The 21,162-nt window shown below is 46.9% G+C and overlaps 1 protein-coding gene across 2 annotated transcripts in view; it reads right to left on the reverse strand.

Moving 5' to 3' along the window:
- NPAS2 (neuronal PAS domain protein 2) overlaps positions 1–17,301 on the reverse strand; it is a 158,702-nt gene extending 141,401 nt beyond the window's left edge. The window contains exon 1 of one of the 2 annotated variants that reach the window (XM_047852355.1): positions 17,242–17,301. The gene's annotated coding sequence lies outside the window, so the exon portion shown is untranslated. Of the gene's footprint in view, positions 1–16,501; positions 16,921–17,241 lie in introns of those variants that run through there. The other variant, XM_047852354.1, reaches the window with a different exon arrangement.
- Between the last annotated feature and the right edge of the window lie 3,861 nt (positions 17,302–21,162).

Consider the following 21,162-nt stretch of genomic DNA (forward strand, 5'->3'; position numbering starts at 1 on the left):
AATCACTCGAGGGGTCAGAGAGTCCCATGTGTCTGGGCTTCTATAACCCAGAGATGTCTCCAAGGTCTGGGATTTATCCCTTTGGACAGTAAATACTTAGGGAGACAGCACTCTAGTCTTTCTGGCACCTAGGGCTTAACTGTGTGTGTGTCTTTCTGCAGGATCACTCTGGCTATGGAACATTCCAACCCTTAGTCAATGGACACACCAGCCCATCCTGGCCATTCCCCTACCCAGTCCTCCAGCAAGATCCCAGCCACACATATAGGGATCTGTTTGCTTTCTTTCTCTTAACTTTTAACACTTTCTCCACAATTTTCTTAGGTACAATTGTCATGAACATAAATGTTCACTGAAGAAAACTTAATAGTGACAACTAATAGGTACTGCCTACTTACTGAATATCAGGCGCAATCCTAGATGATATGCCATCTCAGTGAATCCTCAGATCAACACCATGAAGCTGGCACTATCACACCCCTCTTTGACAGGGGAATAAATGGAGGTACCATGTTCCAGCAACTTTCCAAAGCTGCAGAGCTGGACGGAGTAGAGCAGGGGCCTGACCCCAAGCCCCTGAATTGTAACAGATAGCTTAATCCTTCCATTTATCCATTTTTGTAACTAAAATGGAATCAGGCTGTCATTTGTCACGTGTTCTTTTCACTTATCACATGTGACCTTCTTTGATGGACATGGTTGACAGTGTTCTGTGCCCCACCACTATGGGACATGTGCTTTCACAGGCATCCAATGTTCTCTGAGATATCATATCTGGGATGCCAGATTCTAAACCCCAAAGCCTCAGGAACATCAGGCTGTAGCAGCTTAAGATGAGAAGACAGCAAGGTGTGTGGGTTGGTTAAGAGTCTGACTCTTGATTTCGCCTCATGTCATGATCTCACGGTTAGTGAGATCAAGCCCCGTGTAGGGCTCTGCACTGACGGCATAGAGCCTGCTTGCGATTCTCTCTCCCCCTTCCCTGCTTATTCTCTCTCTCTCTCTCTCTCTCTCTCTCAAAACAAATAAACATTAAAAAAAAAAGGACAAGAAGAGAGGCCATCAAGAGAAGGTTGTCTGGGGTATGAAGCAGCCACCAGCAGGAAGCATTAGAAGGTTTTGAGGACCCAGGGCCTCTGAACACAAGAATTAGCCCTTGGTCGAGAAGAGAACTTTAATACACTGGAATATCTCAAGAACATAAAAGCAACTGAATGATGCAACTTTTTAAAAGTCGGTCTTGGTTAAATGACAGAGGCTTCCTGTCCTTTGGTTCAGTTCAATGAACGCTGATGGAGGATGTCTCTTATACAGCAGCTCTTAAAAGACAAAACAAACAAGATTTGATCTCCACTCCCGGGAACCTGACAAGTGGGGAGTAAGCCGCAGAAGCTGGTAACTTTGAAACTTTAAACTAAGGTGCTGCCAGGAGAACACAAGACATTCTATGGGACCCCAGAGGGCAGACATCAGGCTCTTAGAAACCAGAGCTGAGTCTTAAAGCGTGAACCAGAGTCAGCAGGTGAGGAGGACAGAGTGTTGCAGACAGAGGTAACAGCATGGGTAAAGGGCCAGGATATACTCCCAGGATATAGATGAAACCAGTTTTCATTAATATACTCTATAGCTACCAAGCATGACTTTTTAATCAATCCTTAATTTGGCCCCAAAGCAAAAAAGTGGTAAGTATATATTCCTTTAACTACTGTTCAAAGATTGTTTACAGTCAAGCACAAACATTCTTAAAGGATATAAAACAAAAGTTCTAGACACGCTTGGTGTCGATTTTGGATAAAAGGAAATGGAAGGAGATCTCTGTTATTGGAAGGACCATAAAAATAATCTGCATTAAACCACAAAAACAAATCTAAAACTTAATTTTTTTTTTGCATATTAAAAAATAACATCTCCAAAGCAGTGGAGAGAGGCACCCCTTACATTTCTCAGGCACTAACTATTTTTAGAATGTGTTCACCCTTGGGGTGCCTGGGTGGCTCAGTTGGTTCATGGGTTCATGGTTTCAAGCCCCGCATGGGACTGTGCTGACAGCTCAGAGCCTGGAGCCTGCTTCAGATTCTGTCTCTCTCTCTCTCTCTCTCTCTCTCTCTCTGCCCCTCCTCTACTTATGCTCTTTCTCTCTCTCTCTCAAAAATAAATAAATATTAAAAGAAAAAGAATGTGTTCACCATCAATTGATTCATTTGATCACCACACAAATGCTTTTTGGAAGATGGGCCTCATATTCTCAACTTCTCAGAAATGAAGTACTCCCCCATGGCTACAAGGGGCTAGAGCAGGGGTCTCCTGGCCCTGCACTGGTCTGTCCATCTCAACCCACTGACTATGAAAATTCATCTTCAAGGCAAAGAAGTGAAATCAGTGCATACAACCATGAAAAGCAAATTTTAAATGTTTACCGTTACAACTTATGGGAATCATAATAATAAGGTAAGCCAATGGTGGCAATCTGGGGACTTGAAATATACTGTATATTTGTCTTTTATTTCACTACAATCCTGTTCCTATTTGTAAAATGGTCAGCACCTGCATGGAAAGACAGGTAAAGTGAGGCATGGGATAGGGTGGATGATGACCTTGCGCCAGGAGGCTGAAGACCTATTTCTGTGCTGGGCTCTGCCATCACCAAACCCCAGCCTCAGTTTCCCCTTCTGTAAAATGATGGTCCTGGTGGCCCGACCTCTGAGCTCTCTTTCAGCTCCACAGCCCTGACTCTCCTCTTGGGGAGACTGCCGTAAGATTCAAAGCTGGGGATAAGACTGTTCTAGCAGATTAGAAGCTAACCCCACAGATTTCCCAGAAGTTTCTTGATAGTTACGGAAAGAGGAAATTGCAAAAGCAAAATGCAAATTGTTTATCTTAAGGCTGGAAACCTGTGGTTAGGTATAATATAGAGAATAGGACATTGGGGTAAATATGGCATTTTACAGCCTAACTTTTAGACAGAATATAAAATAGATCCAGTATGGGCCCCAAGTTATTGGAATCAATTATCTCCTCTGCCTGAATTCAGGTGAATTCACGCTTCTACTTTGGGTGGAAAGAATCTCCTTGGGATACGAGGTTTGCCCTAGAACACTAATAACTTCTGGAAGGATGAGAGGGGGACTAGCCAAATGACTCAGGTGTCTGTGAGCATCATAATTTACTAGAATTAGCAATACAAGTGCTGCCACCAGTTAAGCTATACTAAAATGCTCAAAGGTACTGTTGTTTTTAATTGGAAAATTAAAAATCTGAAAAATCTGCCCCAGAACTAAGAGGAATACCACATTTCAGAATTTACAGACCTCACCTCATATTCTTTCTAAAGTTCTTCCATAGTTCCAACCCCACTTTTCCCCATCTGAGAAAGATGGAAAGAACTATTCCTCCCAAACCCTATACCTCTCTTTCTTCTGACACTGCTCTTGTGGCCTGGGGACGTGACTTCATGTTAGGAGCAAAAGGCAACACCGAAGAACCAGAGAAATGTTGAAACCGAGACACCAAAATTCTGCATATGTGGAATGGATGAAGGAGGAAATTGACCTGTACAACCTACCTGTGTGATCAGAATTCAAGTGCCCCTTCAATAAGAGTTAACTCCCGCTCATATAAATTCACGGCCAGACATGAAAAGAAGCAATCCCAACCCCTCCATCCCCTGTTGTCATCATCCAAGGCACAAATTTAACTCTCCATAGCTGAAAAACCATCCTAAATCAGTTTGTTTTGGAGCTCTCTGAAATAATACGCAGCCCAGAATAAATCAGATAGATGTTATGAAAGGATTCTGGTGACAAAAGAAACATTTATCACGTCAGCATAATAACACTCATTGCAAGAAGGTCCTGGATGGCTAATCCTGCCTCTTTGGTGTGGGTGTGGTACAAACAGGGACTAGAATGAATCTGATTTCATGTGTGTGCCCATGTATGCCAATCATGGGATAGACTGAATGACCTTACTGATGTTCATTTGGGCTTCTGCTTCTGATTCTATCGGTGGTGGGAGCAGCAAGACAGAGACCCAAGTGATCTGACAGGGCTCCTCGAGGCTCCACCCCCAAGAAGAGCCCAACACCTGGGCCCACAACCACCCAAAGCTGGCAGAGGGAGGGGAGCCGCTTCACAGATGCCCCCGCCAGGAGTTAAACCCTGTTATTCAAAACTCTTCAATACCTTGGGGGTGTCTGGGTGGCTCAGTTAAGCAGCTGACTCTAGATTTGGGCTCAGGTCAGGATCTCACAGTTCAAGAGTTCAAGCCCCGGATTGGGCTCTGTGCTAACAGCGTGGAGCCTGCCTCCGATACTCCCTCTCTCTGCCCCTTCCCCACTCGTTCTCTCTCACACTCTCTCTCTTTCAAAAATAAATAAATGTTAAAAATAAAAAAAAAAAAAAAAACCTCTTCAATACCTTGCCTGCATGTATTTTCCTTCACATTCACTGAGTGCTGAGGTTCACACTTCCATGTGGAGGGGAAGCATGTGGGAAAACACACTCTGGGTGAACCCTGGGTGATTTGGGGGAGCTTCTCCACCAACCAGTCAGCTGCTGGTTTTCTAGGCCCCGGGGTTGATGAGACTCAGGTGAAATGATGTTTCACAAAAGTGCTAGCTGGCCCTGACCTTTTCATGCTGACTTCTCTGTTGCTCTCAGCTAAAGAAAGACATACCTGACTCCAGAGAAAATGAGGAAAGACACAAGGAGTGTCCTGATTTAACAGTACTTATTACGGCTAAAGAAATAATTTTGAAAAGCAGGTTAGCTACTAAAAGATGGCAAAGAACAGAATAACGATTTTGCCCTAAAAACGCTTTTCCTGCCAGCTTTCCTTCTTTATGGCCTTTGACACGCAGTCTCCTCTTCCTGAGGGCCGGGTTGAACTCGGACAACAAATCGGAGTTGTTGTCAAACCACAGGGTGAACCCAGCCACCGCACAACAACCTCACGCTCAGGACAGCCGCGTAAGCTACGGAAGTCATGTTCAAGATGCTCGCTTTGTTTTAGACACATCCTATCTTCTTAGAAGTGGCGTTTCAGAAAAAGTAAACAAAAACTGGATGTTCTATTTTTGGTCCTTCTTTAAAGGGCTACATTCAAGTGCTTGCTCTGAATGGCCCCGAGCACATCACTCAACATCTCTGTGCCTTGGTATCATAGTTGTAAAATGGGAATAAAATAGTGCTCCCTCCAGAGACGGTTGTCGAATTAAAGGAGCTAATGTGTGGGACGGTGACAGTTGGGTGTAGCCCCTCCCTAACCCCTAGGCCTAATGATAGTTTATGCTGCCTAATTTATTATGGAAAAAATGACAATGAGATGCCCATGGGGTGGCAGTGACAAAGCTTTGGGATACAAAATGTGCAGGGGGAAGCTCCTACTGTTGACCCTGCCCCCCCATGCATGAGAAGCACTATCAGAAGTTGTTCAAGGGGCATCTCATTCTTCATCACAGACACCAGTGAGCTTTGTGCTTTTATTCTGCTTATCTGGAAGGAAGTTGGATGTCAGTGCCCACAAGAGTGAGTGGGTTCCAGAAGTCAAAGTGGACAGTCTGTGTCCAGCCTTGTGTTTGTTTCTCCCTGTTCCAGGCTGCCCCAGGACGCTGGCTTCCTTATCTTATTGTGCTCATGTCAGAGAGCGGGCTGCACAGCACACAGGGAGAGATAAGACAATGGTTGGGGGGAAGCCGGCTGGTCATTTGGACTACCATGTTCCCTCCCAGGATTTCAGGGCGGTGAGTGCGCTGGCTGAGGCCAGGGGGAGCCTCATTCTTGCTGACTGGCTGGATTTCAGCCCGAGAGGCATCATGCTCAGGCCTCAGCAGAGAAAGGGAAGCACCGAACCTTCTGGAATGGGTCAGCAGGCCTGCCTGGCTGCAGGACCTGCGAGTTCTGGGAGCAGGGAAAGGACCCTTGGCTTTTGCAACCTCTCATTTTCATCTGGAAAACATGAGGATCGCCGAGGTCCTGTCTTAGTCTATTCTGGCTACTGTAACAAATTACCATATACTGAGTGGCTTAAACAACAGACATTTATTTCCCACAGTTCTGGAGGCTGCAAGTCCAAAATCGGGATGCGAGGACAGTCAGTTCTGGTGAGAATCTTCTTCCTGGTTGCAGATGGGGGCCTTTTCTTGTCTCCTCACACGGCATGGCCAGGGCTAGCTAGCTCTCCAGCCTCTTCTTATAAGGACGCGACTCTCATCCATGAGGACTCCACCCTCATGACCTAATCACCTTCCAAAGGCCCCACCTCCTAATACCGTCACACTGGGACTTGGGGTTTCAACATATGAATTTTAGGGGGACACAAACATTCAGTCCATTGTAGGTCCTCTCCTTCCATTGCAAAAGCAGCTTATTAACCAAAATCAGGGTGTGTATGTATCTTTGTGTGTGTCTGTGCGTCCAATCCAAAGAGTAAACTCCCATTTCCATTGAAAATCAGGTGGTTTCTTGCTCCTTAGGGGATTGTGACATAGGAGAAAAGTAACGGGATCCTTCCAGGTGGCCAGAGCTAAGCCCTACGGCTGCAGGCCAACCCTCTTTAGAAAAAACAGGAGGTCAGAAGAAACAGCACATGTCACATTTATCATGGTGAGATGCCCCATACATCCCATGAGATCTTAGAATCCACGGGAATCCACAGAGTCTATTTGACTTAGACCGAATTTTCAGACACAAAAGGTTATCAGGCTACTTTGTTCTTAGAAACGGGAAAAGCTTTTGAAAGCAAAGTGTGCAACCCCAAGCATCTGCCAAGACACTGTGTTTGGCTTCTATAGTTTGAGTATTTCATTTTTTCCCATGACGTTAGCTTTTAAGAGAACACTGGGATATACTGTGTCTTTAATTGCTAGCGTGTACCTTGTCTGAAAAAAGCAAGGACTTCGTTCATTAAGAAATTACCTTGAGGCTGGCATTTACTGGGGGCAGTGGTGGTGTGTGGGCAGTCTGAGGGATGAGCTGGTCCCAGCAGGGAGTGATAAAAAGATGACTACTACTTCTCATTGTTATGGACATCTCTCCTCTTGATATCGACTGTTTAGTATGAATACCTCCCTTTTATGGATGAAGAGGCTCTGTTTTGGGGTGTCTGTGACTTGCCAAGTTCACTTGGCCACAGTGACCATGTCAGGCTGCCAAGGCTTCCTGCTACGGGCCACAAGCTGCATTCATCAAACCATTTAAAATGCTGCCCGCCTCCATGGCGATGGCCACTCACATGCTCTGATTTAAAGTCAGGTCATAGGTCAACACTGCCATAGCCAAGGAAAAGGCTGAATGTTTTTATAGGTATCTCCTATAAACAGGCTGCAATACACACAAGAGCTGTCAAACCCAACCTGCCAGAAAACACAAACACAGCCTCAAGTAGGTTCATCCTAATGATACTACCCCAAGTGGCACAAACTAGGAAATGAGACTCTGGTGCTTAATAGAGCTACATACATACTTAGACACACAGCAAAAAGGAAACAGGAGATTTTGTACACAGGGGTTAAACAGCTGGCAACTGGGAACAGCCAACTCACGCCAACACAGCACAACTTCACAGAAACGGGGAACACAAAAGGAACTATTCTTCTTTTAAAAATTTAAGGGTGGGGCACCTGGGTGGCTCAGTCAGTTGAGCCTCCGACTCAGCTCAGGCCATGATCTCGAGGTCATGAGTTCGAGCCCCGCATTGGGCTCACTGCTTTCAGCGCAGGTGCCACTTCAGATCCTCTGTCCCTCTCTCTTTCTGCCCCTCTCCCCAACCCACCCCCACTTAAACTCTCTCAAAAATAAATAGACATTTAAAAAAATCTGAAGCATGATGTCTTTTTCGTTAGGCACCCCCATTATTTCCCAGGTCTCAGCCAGTAAGGGGCCAGTGCAGGTCTCTGGAGCAGGTTAGCTGGAACAGTCTCATCACGTGCTTAGAGAATGCCACTAGCCCAGCCATGGAGAGACAAAAGAGAGAAGAAACCCACCGTACAGTGGGAAGAGTAACAGACTCTTCCCACCTCGTAACTCCACATACACCAAACAGCAGGAATCCAAACAAATGTGGCGCACACTGGAGCCACACTGGCTGCTAAGCATGGCTATTTTCACGGCACAAGGGAGAATGAATGGTGCCCCTGAAGTTGTGTGGCCAGCGCAACAGGCCCTGGCCAAGCAAGAGCAAACAAGTGCCAGGGCAGGAACAGCCAGGAAACTGCCCTGGTGAGTGTGTGGAGCAGGTTTCCAAAGAACTTAGGGGCCAGGGTGACTGAGGAGTTGCCCCCAGGTGGGGAGGCAGACATGGATTGCTCTGAGGCCCCATGGAAGGAGCAGGGCGCTGTCATGTTTCCTTAGACGCTATTGAGTGGGTCACATCTGTCGTGTGTGGCAGTCAGGAGCCAGTACAGGTTCTTCCCTCACCCTGTCCACAGCACACTTTGCACACCTACCCACCCTCCTCCTATGAGGTGCTGGGCATCCTGGGGGGGCTCACGAACCCAGCCTGAGCCCAGGCCCAGGATGACACACACACGTATGGACAGGGGCGGTGATGTTGGTGGCTGTGTCCAAGACCGGACTGACAGAGAGTAGCAGCTGGGGGCCCTGCCAGGGAGTACCCCATGGCTCACTAGAGAGTGAGTGAGGGACAAGGGGGGCCAGGAGCTAAGAGTCTGCTTGCTTGGGGAAGGGGGTGGGGCGTGGGGAGAGTGGTGAATGACAGCAAAGAAGGTGGAAGTTGAGAATGGGATGTGTAATGCAGGGGAGGGCACTGTTTCCATCGAGGCCGTGTATAACTCTAAATCGAGGGGTACTGGGCTTCTTCAGACACAATCTCAAGCAGTGCCTTTCTTGATCAGATATAAGTACAGAAGACAGTCCAGGGGTGGAGGTCTTTTATGAGCTGTGTCCCCCACCGTCACCCCAGCTCCACTTAGTAAACACGGTGTGTGCTAAGCGAACCATCAATTCCGGAAGTGCTTCCATAACAAGTGTGGCAAGTGCTCCCATGATCCCAGGACCACATGGGATGAGACCACCCGGCCATCCAGGATAGGGAACTGAGAGACAGAGGCCAAGAGTGGAAGCATTGAGGGAAAGCCCCAGAAGCAGCTCCAACGCAAGAAGCTTCCTTACCTCACATGAAATCAGTTTGTCCTGAGCCAGAAATCCTAGAGATTATTACCAGCCAAGGACTGCATTATGATTGGAAATAGAAACAAGTTCTGTAACTCGAGAGATCATAAAACCTCTTCAAAACTGCCACGCAAATCTGCTGTGAATGCATCTCTCTCTCCAACAACCGCTGTGAAGGGGAAGGGAGGCGAAGCCATAAAAATAAAATCCTCCCCGACCATTAAAGCCTTGGCGAGCTCAGCAACGATCTCTGTTTTGGGTCTTAAGATGAACGGATATTCCAGAGCTATACAGCAATCGTTCTTGGTACCATTCCACCTAACACGCCTGCCCCCACTCCAACCACAAACACACACCAAAACTGGGATTTTAAAGTTTTCCTCAGTTTTATTAGATCACCATCTGCAGAAAACCAGGCATCTCATGTAGTGAGTGATGACTGACTGCAGGCTGTGTCTTTCATTGACGGCATGAAGGGAAGCGCTGATGCGGCAAACACCCCATTTGGATGGGCTCCTCCCTGCCCCGCAAACCCACATCCTCCAAAACTCTTCTCCCGCTACAAAGCAATGCCCACCCACCTCCCTCACAGCATCAGCAGGCAGGCTGAACACTCACACTGCACTGTGTACATCTATCCTGCTGCCTATTTCCAAATAGGCCTTAATCTTGTGAAACGGAACAGTGGAAAATTGAAGCTATCTAGTTCTGAAATTGAAAAAATACTGGACTTTTCTAAGCACTAAAGACAAATCTGAACTGCTCCCCAAAGCACTGTAGGCCTATAAAGAGGACCCAGACTGGAAATGGAATTGTCCCATCCCCAGGAACTTCCTGGAAACATTAGATTTTCCTCTCTGAATTAAGAAGAGGAAAAAACATGATGAACATCTTTTATGAATTTCATCTATCCCATTTGCTTTCCTGTCTTCCCTGGCAGAAGCGGAAAATTTCAAAGACTACAAAAAACTCACATTTCAGCTATGCGTCAGGCACAAAGTATTTGTTTAAGTGACTCCTGTACATTCAGAGAAAGAATGTCGGTCAGGGTGTAAACCCTTTGATCCCAGAAACAGTAAAGCTTCTTAGAAATGCTTGAGGCAGCCTGCTGTCTGATGGAAAGCCATCTCCTCAAGAGTTTTCTTGGAAACAGATCACTGAAGGGGTATGTCTCCTAATACCATTTTCAGGGCTCTTTTGAGATGACTGCAAGGTTGATCAGGTCTCCTTAGTTTTTATGGAAAGCCTCAACTTCCACTATTCTCTTTTGTGTCCTCACAAACCACTGGAATACTTCAAAAATGACTATCATGAACTATCATGCAGCCATTAAAATTATATTTGCATGGAATATTTAATGACATGGGGAAATGCCTATGCTCAGATTAAGGCAAGCAACCAGAATAGAAAACCAGCATTACGTCAAGCATGGGAAAATGCATAAAACAAATTCAAGAGACTGGTAATGTGTGGTGTTGGTTAAGACATGGGTGGGTGGGTGGGAAAGGGCATGGATACAGCTATTTGAGTCATCCACTTGGCAGCATCTATCCATATTTCCAACAGATGCGCCCCTCTACTCAGGAATCCCCTCCTAGTAACCCCTTGACTTAGAAAAACTTGGAATGTACCCGAAGATATACAGATAAGGAAGTTAAGACAACATGGAATGTAATAGTAAAGAAGTGGAAACAAAGCACAGTAAGTGTTTAACAACGAGTTAAATTATGTGTCGGCCGTACTCCTCGGTATGACTATGTAGCCTTTAAAAAGAATGAAGTAGATATAAGAAATGACCCAAAAAATTCTCATGCCAAAAAAAGTCGCTACATAAAAGTCATGGGATAAGTTCTGTTTAAAAAGAAGACATACATATATGGGTATATATGTAAATGCACCGGAAAATGACTAGCAGACTACACCCCCGAGTTCATCTCCTGAGAAGGGTGGAGAGGTATGTGGTGCATCGGTTAGGATGCTTCTGGCTACAACTAACAAAAACCTAACTTGACCTGCTTTACATGGTCAGGACAGTTTCAGGATCTCCCAAACATCGCAAAGCAGAGACTCCTCGTTGGGTAATTCAGAAGGCTAAGGGCACCATGGAGTCCAATTCTTCACCTTTGCATTCTTTGGCAGGTCAGCTGGGACCTGGCCTAGCCTGCTCTGGGGGCTGATGGTTGCCCCACTTACAGGCATTGCATATCCAGAAGAAAAGGGCTGCTTCCCTCCTTGCCTGATTTGAAGGGCCAGTAACCCACCCTCATGCTTCATTGGCCAGGACAAAGTCCACATGCTTGTGCTGAGCCAATCACTGGCAAGAATGGTAGGCTCACTTGGGTAGCTTTGGCCAATCAGGATTTACTCCTGAGACATATGGACCAGGGAGGGTAGACTCAGGAGCAAAACCAGGTTTCTGCTAGGCAGAAAAAGGGGAATGACACTTAACATAGGACACAGACTGTGAAGGTCATCTTTTTACTAGAAATGGTCCTGGATTATTTGAAATTTTTATGAGATTATTCATACATATTTTTAAAATATCTAACATTAAAAAAATTTAATGTATAGAAAAAAAAGACTGAAAGGAAATACACTTTGAGGTTGCAGGTAATCTCCATCTTCTTCACTCTTTTCTAGGATTTCCAAAAATTAAATATACTTTTATGACATAAAAATGATAATTTAAACACATTCTCCTCCCTATCTTGATGATCAAGGGGCACAAATATTCTTCATGAAATTGTGCACTACCATTTTTGGTTCAGAAGAGGCTGGAAGAATAATGCTGCTTAGCTCTGTCATTCACCTTACTTTTCTTTTTTTAAAGTTTCTTTACTTATTTTTAATGTTTATTTTTGAGAAAGAGAGATAGAGAGAGACAGAGACACAGAATCCGAAGCAGGTTCCCGTCTCCGAGTTGTCAGCACACAGCCCTACGTGGGGCTCAAACTCACAAACTATGAGATCATGACCTGAGCCAAAGTTGGACACTTAACCAACTGAGCCATGCAGGCACCCCTAAAGTTTATTTATTTTGAGAGAGAGAGCAGACATGCAAGGGGCAGAGAAGCAGAGAGAGCAAGAGATAGGATTCCCAAGCAGGCTCAGCACTGTCAGTGCAGAGCCTGATGCAGGACTTGAATCCACAAACTGTGAAATCATGACCTGAGTGGAAATCAAGAGTCCAATGGTTAACCAAATGAGCCACCCAGGCACCCCTTACCTTCCTTTAGATGGGCTTGTGTCTACTGGAAGCCTGGATGATTTTCAAAGACCCAGGGGCATAATCCTCCACAGCTTTCTGCACAGCAGCAGAGTCTACAAAGTTGGGTCCCTGGCTCCTACCTCCCACCCTCTGCCCCTGCCACTGCTCTAACCTCCATTCTGGGTGCTCAGATGCTTGCTGCCCTCCTTTCCCTCCTTGTTACCCCTCTACCCCACCCCCAGGACTGCCTTGGCTCCAGTCATTCCTCTGCTTTTCCTCCCCCCACACATCAAAAGGCCATTGGCATTCTCTTACAACTTGGTTTTCAAGGTTTATTTTAGGTGGGGAGGCATGGAGCTGGAATGATAGCAGTAAAATCTCCTTTGCAAATAATAAATGGAACTCTAATACATATACTACATATATCCTATATATTATATATATCTTACATAGTATATATCTTACATATTGTATATATCTTATATATTATATATATATATATAAAAGTAGAGCAATGTTGAAGTATTTTGAGGGCCACCCAGATTACCCCTCCTAAGATCAGAGTGATAGAGATCACTGCCTTGGAATATCCATCTTCCCTGGATGTCAAGAGGAAACAATCATCTCATAGCCTAAAGTATAAAACATCTGCCTGATGCACTCGGACACACCCTGCACTAATTTCAGCTAACTCAGCTAAATGGGAAAGGTCTCTCCCTCTCCCTCCCTCTCTCTCCCTCTCATTCTCATTCTCTCCCCCCCCCCCCCCCCCACTGCAAGTCTGCTCATGGCTTAATCCTTCCTTAAAAGTGCTTTGCCAGGGAATGCACCAGTGCCCCTCAAAGAGGGGAGGCACTTGCCCTTCCCTCTGAATCAGATTTTTAAAGGAGTGCCTGACTGTACAAACACCAGTTGGTCTTGATCACTGGAACCTAAAGGCTAGGCTCCAGGAACACCCTCAGGTAAATATATTGCTAGCAGGGTGTCACCAAGGCTAACCAGAAGCCAGGGCACTGCAGGAGAAGAGTGGAGATGTGCGTGCTCCTGATAATTCCGTTTTGCCTCTGATTAACTTCCACAGCTGCCCACCCTCCAGCCCTAGCCTGGTTCTCTACTGCTTGCCTGGGGTTTGCTGGTTGACCAAATCGAATCTCTAATTGGTGAACTACATAGAAAAATATTTTAGGAACCTCTCCTTTCTCTTGCCTACCAGCCCCCCCTTTCCCACTGACAGTAATGAAAGCAATCATTCTGGTAATCCTAGCAACCTGACCAGCGAAGCATTATTCCCACCCTTTTTCTGACCAGGACACTGAGGCTCAAAGAGGTTAAAAAAGGTTGCTCCAGGTCACACGATAGCTGAGCAGGGAGGCTATCCCAGGTCTGTCTGATTTCAACATTTGCAGGTTATTTTCTGCCAGATCACAAAGCTTTCCATTCCAAGAAGACTAGATAGAGGTCAAGGTCAGCAAAGTAGAAGCCCTATCAGAAAACCCCCTTTTCTGGGCCCATTCTCTGGTCCAGGACCTCATTTTTGGTCTAGAAAGAATCCTTCTCTCTTCCTCATCTAGTCAGCTGCTTGATGAGAGGGCAGAGAGGACCCACGTTCTTTATTTTTCCATTGCCTGGGCCTACCATGTAGTAGATGTTCAGTAAACATATGCTGAACTGAATTAAGTATATTCCAGAACTTTGCTGGTGTTTCAACAGCATCAAGAGTGCATGGTAGCTTGTGAGAAATGCAGCATCTTGGGTCCCGACCCAGATGTGCTGGGTTAGCATGTACTAACAAGGTCCCCAGGAAACTGCACGCACTATGAAGTTTGAGGCGTGATCCTTGACACCTCCCACCCTCTTTAATACACTGTTTTTCTCACACCAGTGTAGAAGTTAAGCTCTCTCCTTTCTATTCTGAATCATCAAATGGAAACCACACATTGTTTTAGGACCCGCAGAAGTTCAAGTGATCTTTGGGGGAACTTTACCTAAGAGATTACTTTGTTTGCAATGCCAAGTGGTCCCCATTGCCAGAGAATTCAAAAAAAATTCCCCTTTTAAAACAAGTGTTCACATTTAGCAATTGTTTATTCAGTGCTCTCAGGTACTACTGATCATCATCAGATTTAAACTAGAGTTACTCCTAGTTAAGTATCCTATTAGCACTCACAAATTTCTAACCTCTGGATAACTCTCATCAGTGGTTCAGCTCATTTCCTACACCTCTTTATTGAGCATCTATTATGAACAAGGCCTCATAGGGATGAGATGCTGCAGGGAATATGAATGAGCAGTCCCTGACCTCCCATCTTTGCTACAAATAGAATGAAGATCAGGAACATGCTAATTAAACATTTGTGTAAGCAAACAATGCATCAAGTATCATTGCCACTATTTAAATGTGAAACTCAATTAGATGCTTCTCTGATGCAGCCAATTAAACCGTTGGTGTACAGCAGCCAAGAATACTGAGTCACTGGGCTATTTTCAACACCTTGTAATTTGACCTCTCTTGGGAAAGAGATGTCACCGCTTACATGGGACCAGCATGGGACAATCAGTGTCCAGATCACAATGGAAAAACTGACTTTTCACGTGAAGAACAAGATAGCTACTTGTTTTAAAAAGGAAGAAAAAGGACTTAGCCCTTTCGGTCCTTCAGGCTCAAGAGCAAGACTTTGAAAAAATTAACATATACAGATGGCGATATGCAGGCATTATTATTGTCATCTGAACAAATCACTAATTTTGAATTTACAATCTGAAAACAAGTGGCAGGGTTAAGAGCCACCTATAAAGATCACCAAGAATTAAGAAAGATTGTTTAAAAACTGGGATAAATTCAACTTCATAATGATATACATCAGATGATGTAATTTTTTTATACCATTTTTGTTATCTTTAGAGTTTTCATTATTAAACATCCAGAAACACTAAAAAGGACCCAAACTCCAAAAAGGACCAAAGAAGCTTAAAAAACAATTGTTATTTTCTACATAAAGATGAAGTTTTTAGTCACCATCTGAACACTGTCATCATATCAGGGAATTTATTTCATCACACTAATTAGTAAAACCTCACTTGGTTCTTTTCTTGGCATAGTTAACTCTTTGGGGGGTAACGTTTTATTAATAACATATTTCCTCTAGAATGTAGTCCCTTCTCTCACCTCCGCAGGAGTCACTCTGGGGAATAGTAGGAATAAAACCAATTCTATGATCGTGCACAGTGGGACAGATCAGCAAATAAATAGAGGCATCGATTTCCAAGAAGAATATGGCTAAAAGCAGCACATTTACGATTGTTTTAAGCCACACTCCGCATCTCTCTGGGAGATGGAAGACAATTATTGAATGTCTTTATGTTGCACACTTTATTTTTAACTAAATCTTTAAGTAGACTGCTGAGAAATGCCAATACTTCTATGGGTCCTGGGTTAGCTGTGTAATGAAACAGAGATTTTTTTTTCTCTTTTGCAAAATAGTGGCCCTGGTCAGAATAACGCTTTTAAACATTTCATTTATTCTATGGTTATTTTAAAAGACATTTTGGGATTATTTTTGCCAAACACTCCCGTTAAGGAAATCTTTGTGATAGAAAGAGCTAGAACTTGCCCTTGAATTTAGAACCGGCGCCTCCCACCCAAGAAGGGCAGTTGTGCTTTAATGCAAGCCATAATTAGTTAGTCAATTCACTGGTCAGGCACTAAGTTAGTGTTAGAGGTTCGTGGACAGAGTGCACCTTGCCAGGAACTGCTTTAAAGCTAATTATCTGGCAAGTCCAAACGGGGAGAACCCTCCTATTAAGGAAAAGAAGGTTTGGGTTCTAAATGGTCATAAATGATGAGTTCATCTTTGCTATTTAAGTTAATAACTACTCAATACCTGTAAAGAAACAAGCCAACAAATTCAACGAATTTGGGGCACGATACCAAAGGAGCATGTACTAAAGACAAACACGCAGAGCTCTCCCCTCTCGGACCCCTTCTGAACACCTGTTGAGTCCCGAGGCTTTTAACTTCCTGAACTAAAGACTCCCGGATACAACCTTGGGAGTTTTTAGACTTTCTGGAAGTGCGTATGTATTTTTAAGGTTTCCATCTTGCTTAATCTACGAAACTGGTTACTAATTATTTATGAATCACAAGGCTGAAAACAAACTTTCTTACCTTGAGCAGTTAAGGAGTGGCAGGCAGAGGAGCGGGTTAGTTTTTAATTTAGCACCTTGGCACCTGTCCCTACCCTCTGGTTAACGACCCTGAGCAGCTCTATAGAAAGGTCAAAGGTGTGTCTTCCTCCTCGGCCCGGGGAGGGGGCACACCTATCAAATCAACTCGACGGCATCTAACCTGGGAAGCAATGGCAAGGAGACGCTCTCTAAACATGCTGGGGCAGACTAGGTACCCAATCGGGCCCGGAAACAATTCCGACCTAGGGACCCAGAGAGATCGCGAGCCCGGGGCGCGCACGCCGCACCCTCCAGGGCTACCCGGCTCCCCACTCTTCGCGAAGGCGCGCAGTGGGGCCCAGAGAGGCCACTGGGCAAGCCTCCAGGCTGCTACCTGGGCACGGCTTCTACCCACCCTGACAGTATCCTCTGAGCTCCCCCAAATCCTGAGGTTCGGGGTGCCTCGTCCTCTGCTTCCTATGGCGAGAGGCACACGGAGCACACCAGCCCGGCCGCCGCTGCAGTCCTGCAAGACGCGGTGTCCCGGGCGGCGGGACCCGGGGTGGGGGTGGGGCCCCAACATTCTACGCCCCTGACCCCCGCGCCGCGCAGCCCCGTGTCGGAGCGCCCCTCCCCGCCCCGCGCGTTCACCGCGCCGACTAGCAGGTGACCGAGTCCCGCGACCCCGCGCTCACGGACTTCCAACCCGGGTTCCCTGCGTCCCCGGGCGCGGCCCCTTACCTCGGAGCTGGCCGGGGCGACCCCGCGGGGCCGGGCGCGGACTGGGCCGGGGAGACGCGCCTCCCGCCGCCGCCGCCGCCGCCGCCGCCGCTGGGAGCCGAGGCGGCGAGCGGGCGCGGCGAGCTCCTCCCGGGCGGCGGCGGGAGGCGCTGCTCTCGCTGCCGCCGCCGCCGCCGCCACCGCGGCTGCGGGTCTCCGAGCTACGCGGCCGCTGCTCCCTGGCCGCCGTCGCGCGGGTCCCTCGGCTCCTGCAGGAGGCCGGCTGCTCGCGCGGCAAACTCTTCCGCACGTAGAGCCGGTGGGGAGAGCTGCCGTCGCCTCTTCCTCCTCCCCCTCCCTTCTCCCTCCTCCCTCCTCCTCTCTCCTCCTCCTCCACCCTCGCCTCCTCCTCCTTCCCTCCGCTCCTGCTGCCGGGTCTCTTCTGGCCGCACCCGGGCCTTGGCCCCGACCCAGCCTGGGATACGCATCCTGCGACCCCCGGACCCCCAGCTCCTCTGGGCGGCCTAGACACCCGCGCGCCCGAGGCCGCCCCCGCCCCTTCTGGGCTGCCAGGGACGCGCGGCGAAGTCCGGCCTGGGGCGCGGGGTCGGAACTGAGCGCGCGGTGGGGGTGTGTGTGCTTAGAAGTGAACTGGTCGAGAGGGGAGATAGGCGGACGCGGGGCTGCCAGCTGAAGTCCCGTTAAAGTTGTCGCTGGGGGTGGCAAGCAATCTTCCCTTCCTGCCTAGTGTAGACCCTCGCCAAGCCCGCTGCCACCCCGCTGTCCCGTGCGTTGGGGGGAAAGGGGGACGAGCACACGACTGTCGTCCCCTCCACACCGTCCTTGCGGGGCAGGTCTGAGCGCGGAGCCAGAGCCCGGGCACAGGGCGCGTCTCCGCGAGCGGACCACTGCGATTTCTCAATGAGCGTTGGCGGCGGGGCGGGGAGGGAGGGGGCAGTTGGACACTGGGGTTGGGGGAGAAGCTGGAGAGTGCTGTTCTAGGGAGGACTGCAGCGCCTGCTGGGGAGAAATAATCGGTGTCGCTTCCAAGGCTAACATAGCCGGTCTGGAAAATGGGTCAAGGATGGAAAGGAACGGCTAATTGCAGCACCCCCTCTCCCCCCGCAGAGGCACGTGGGGTAGGGGGCTGTGGCCAGGAGCGCGCCCTCGGAGCTCGGCTCTGCCTCTCCCTCCCCTCCCTCCCTGCCCTCCTCTCCTTTTGCACCAGTGCAGGAAATGTTCCACTGACCTACATATTTTTCCAAACATACGTGACCTTTTTTTTTTTCCCTCTGTGGGAGGAGACAGGCGAGAATCCAAGAAAAGGAGAAGCTGGAGCGGCGCGCGCGCGAGAAAACAGGGAGGCTTTCACCGAGGCTCCCGCAGCAAACGCCCAATAGAGACAGATGCACATAAATAGTCCCCGGAGCCAGGAGCTGTGGTTTGATACTCTGCGGGGCCCCGAGACAGCGTTGGGTGAAAAGGGGAGATCCTGTGCCTCGATGAGGCCTGGAACAGTGACCAGGTTCCTCTGGGCTCGCAGACCTCCCTCCGCGGCGTGGTATAGACGCCCCCGGGGGGAGAAACCAAAGGAGGGGAGAGGCCCACTAGCCCCGGGAAGTCACCTCTTCCCTAACATCACCGAAGTACAGCGCCTGGCGCGGTGCTGTGCACCCAGCAGGCTTTTTCAGATGTCCCTCGGTCCCTCGCACATTCCAGCAAGTAGCCCTTGAAAAGAAAGGCGCCCCTACCGGTCCTTTTCTATCATACTTGGTTTTGTGGCCAGAAGGAATCTCCTAGGGAACTTCCTCTGAACACCAGTCGGTCCAGTGTACTGGGGTTCCCTGCCCACCAGTTCCAGGGCCCTTGTTTTATCCTCTCCTAGGCTCGAGTTCGAGATAGGCCCTCTCCCGCGCAGACTCGACCAACAGCGCCTTATTTGGGCATGCAACCCCACACCGTCAATTAGATCAAAACGCTCACACAGAGCTCCTTTTTCCCCCCTGTAAAGTAGGTCACTCTCTTTATTTCCCACTTGTATTATTTTTGTCTAATTCTCCTCCTGAAAAATAATCAGCTGCAAGGAACTTTGAGCATCCTAAGAGAAGCCGTTTTTCTTAGGCTTGCTTCTAACTTGGAGGGCTTTTCAAGGAGGAGGAGGCATTTGGCACATTACGGTTTTGAAAAAAGAAAACAATTTTTTTGATTGATTGATTGATTGATTTGCTTTTTTTTCTTCACGCAAGTAGGTTTTGCCCTGCCTTTAAAGCATGGGCCTGACTAATATCTACTAAAGGATAAAATTATGTGCTTTTAAGCTGATTCAATGCAGACTTTAAAGCCACCTCCCTTCCTTTCTTGCTTTGAAAGAGATTCCAACTCCCTCCTCCTCCCTTTTGGGAACTAGTTGAACAATCCTTAAATGATCTTTTAGGAAACAAATGAACTACAGTAATAATGCATCAAATAATTCTGCAGTGCAACAAATGTGTTTGCTATGGTCTGTTTTTACCTGTTGCCCAGTAAGGTATCCTACCAAATGTGTGGTTTCTGCCTTTTAATTGTGGAGATGATGTGTATGTAGTTGTTGCACTCATTCCAGACTCCATCTCATCTCCTAGTATTAATCCGACTGGTTAGGACATCTGTCTGACCATAATGGGAAGTGGAGTCTGCAGCACAGAACCCAATCAGGACTAGAGCACAGTGTCCTCAGAAGAATGTGCCCTTCCCCCAAAACATAGAGAATCAAAGAGGAAAGTTTACCTGCAATTCATTCTATGCATTTGACTGTTCAGTTCCTTTTATCGGCATTTGTTGACAGCTTGCATGAATCAGGCTGGACTTGGCCTGTGAGGGATCAAGGGAAACTTTACAGCAGTTTCTGTACAAGAAGTATTTACAGGGTAGAGGCCAGGATAAAGATGAGGCCAGGGGCGCCTAGGTGCCTCAATCAGTTAGGCATTCGACTTAAGCTTAGGTCATGATCTTGCAGTTAGTGAGTTTGAGCCCTGTGTCAGGGGCTGGAGACTGCTACACATTCTGTGTCTCCCTCCCTCTGCCCCTCCCCCATTTGCACTCTGTCTCTCTCTGTCTCTGTCTCTGTTTCTCTCTCTTTCAAAAATAAATAAACATTAAAAAAAAAAAAAAAGATGAGGCCAAATAAGGCTAATGGCAGAAGACAAAATGCCCTGTGTATTCAAAGGAAGGAATCAGGATGGGCTTCTTAGAGGAGATGACACTGATACCAGGACTTTCCATCAACTAGATATCAAGTCAAACTAGATCATAATCTATACATTGTTCAAGAGGGGCAGCATGGAGTAAAAGAACCACTCAAAACTGCATTGCCAATTTGGGGAAATTCTCAAGTCTGATGCAGTTAGTTCTTTAAAAGAACATGGCTTCATTGAATGTTGCAATAGTGTATCCAGGAACCTCAGATAAGTCTCAAAGAATCAAACTTTATGGGGAGGGAGATCAAATTTTTAAATTGCAATTATATCAATCTTTGAAGATCAGCGAAACAATTCAGTTTTTGCAATCTAATTGGATGTTCTTTTCCATCATGGAAGTTGAATCTGGGGCCTACCCTAATTTAAAACATTTATCCAATTAAATTCTCAAAATATGTACACTATAGGTGTCCATATGTGCTGCTACATACAGGCAAGAATGCGTGGGCTATTACAATAATAATAGCACCAGCTCAAGGCTTGGGGCCCACGTTAGGTATGGATAGTCAGTAAATTCAACAGAAACTTTAGGGTAGACAATAAGGCCAGAGTTCTATGCCAGATGACATCACCACAGTTTTTCTGAATAATCATATGATAGAGGGCCTTCTTTTTTAAATGGGTGTCCAGAAGTCCCTTTATGGATTCTTATCTCTGAGTAGCAGATTTCACTCTACAATTAAAAAGAAAAAGAAAACACAATACT

Source organism: Prionailurus viverrinus, chromosome A3 (assembly GCF_022837055.1).
Source record: "Prionailurus viverrinus isolate Anna chromosome A3, UM_Priviv_1.0, whole genome shotgun sequence".
Taxonomy (NCBI): domain Eukaryota; kingdom Metazoa; phylum Chordata; class Mammalia; order Carnivora; family Felidae; genus Prionailurus; species Prionailurus viverrinus.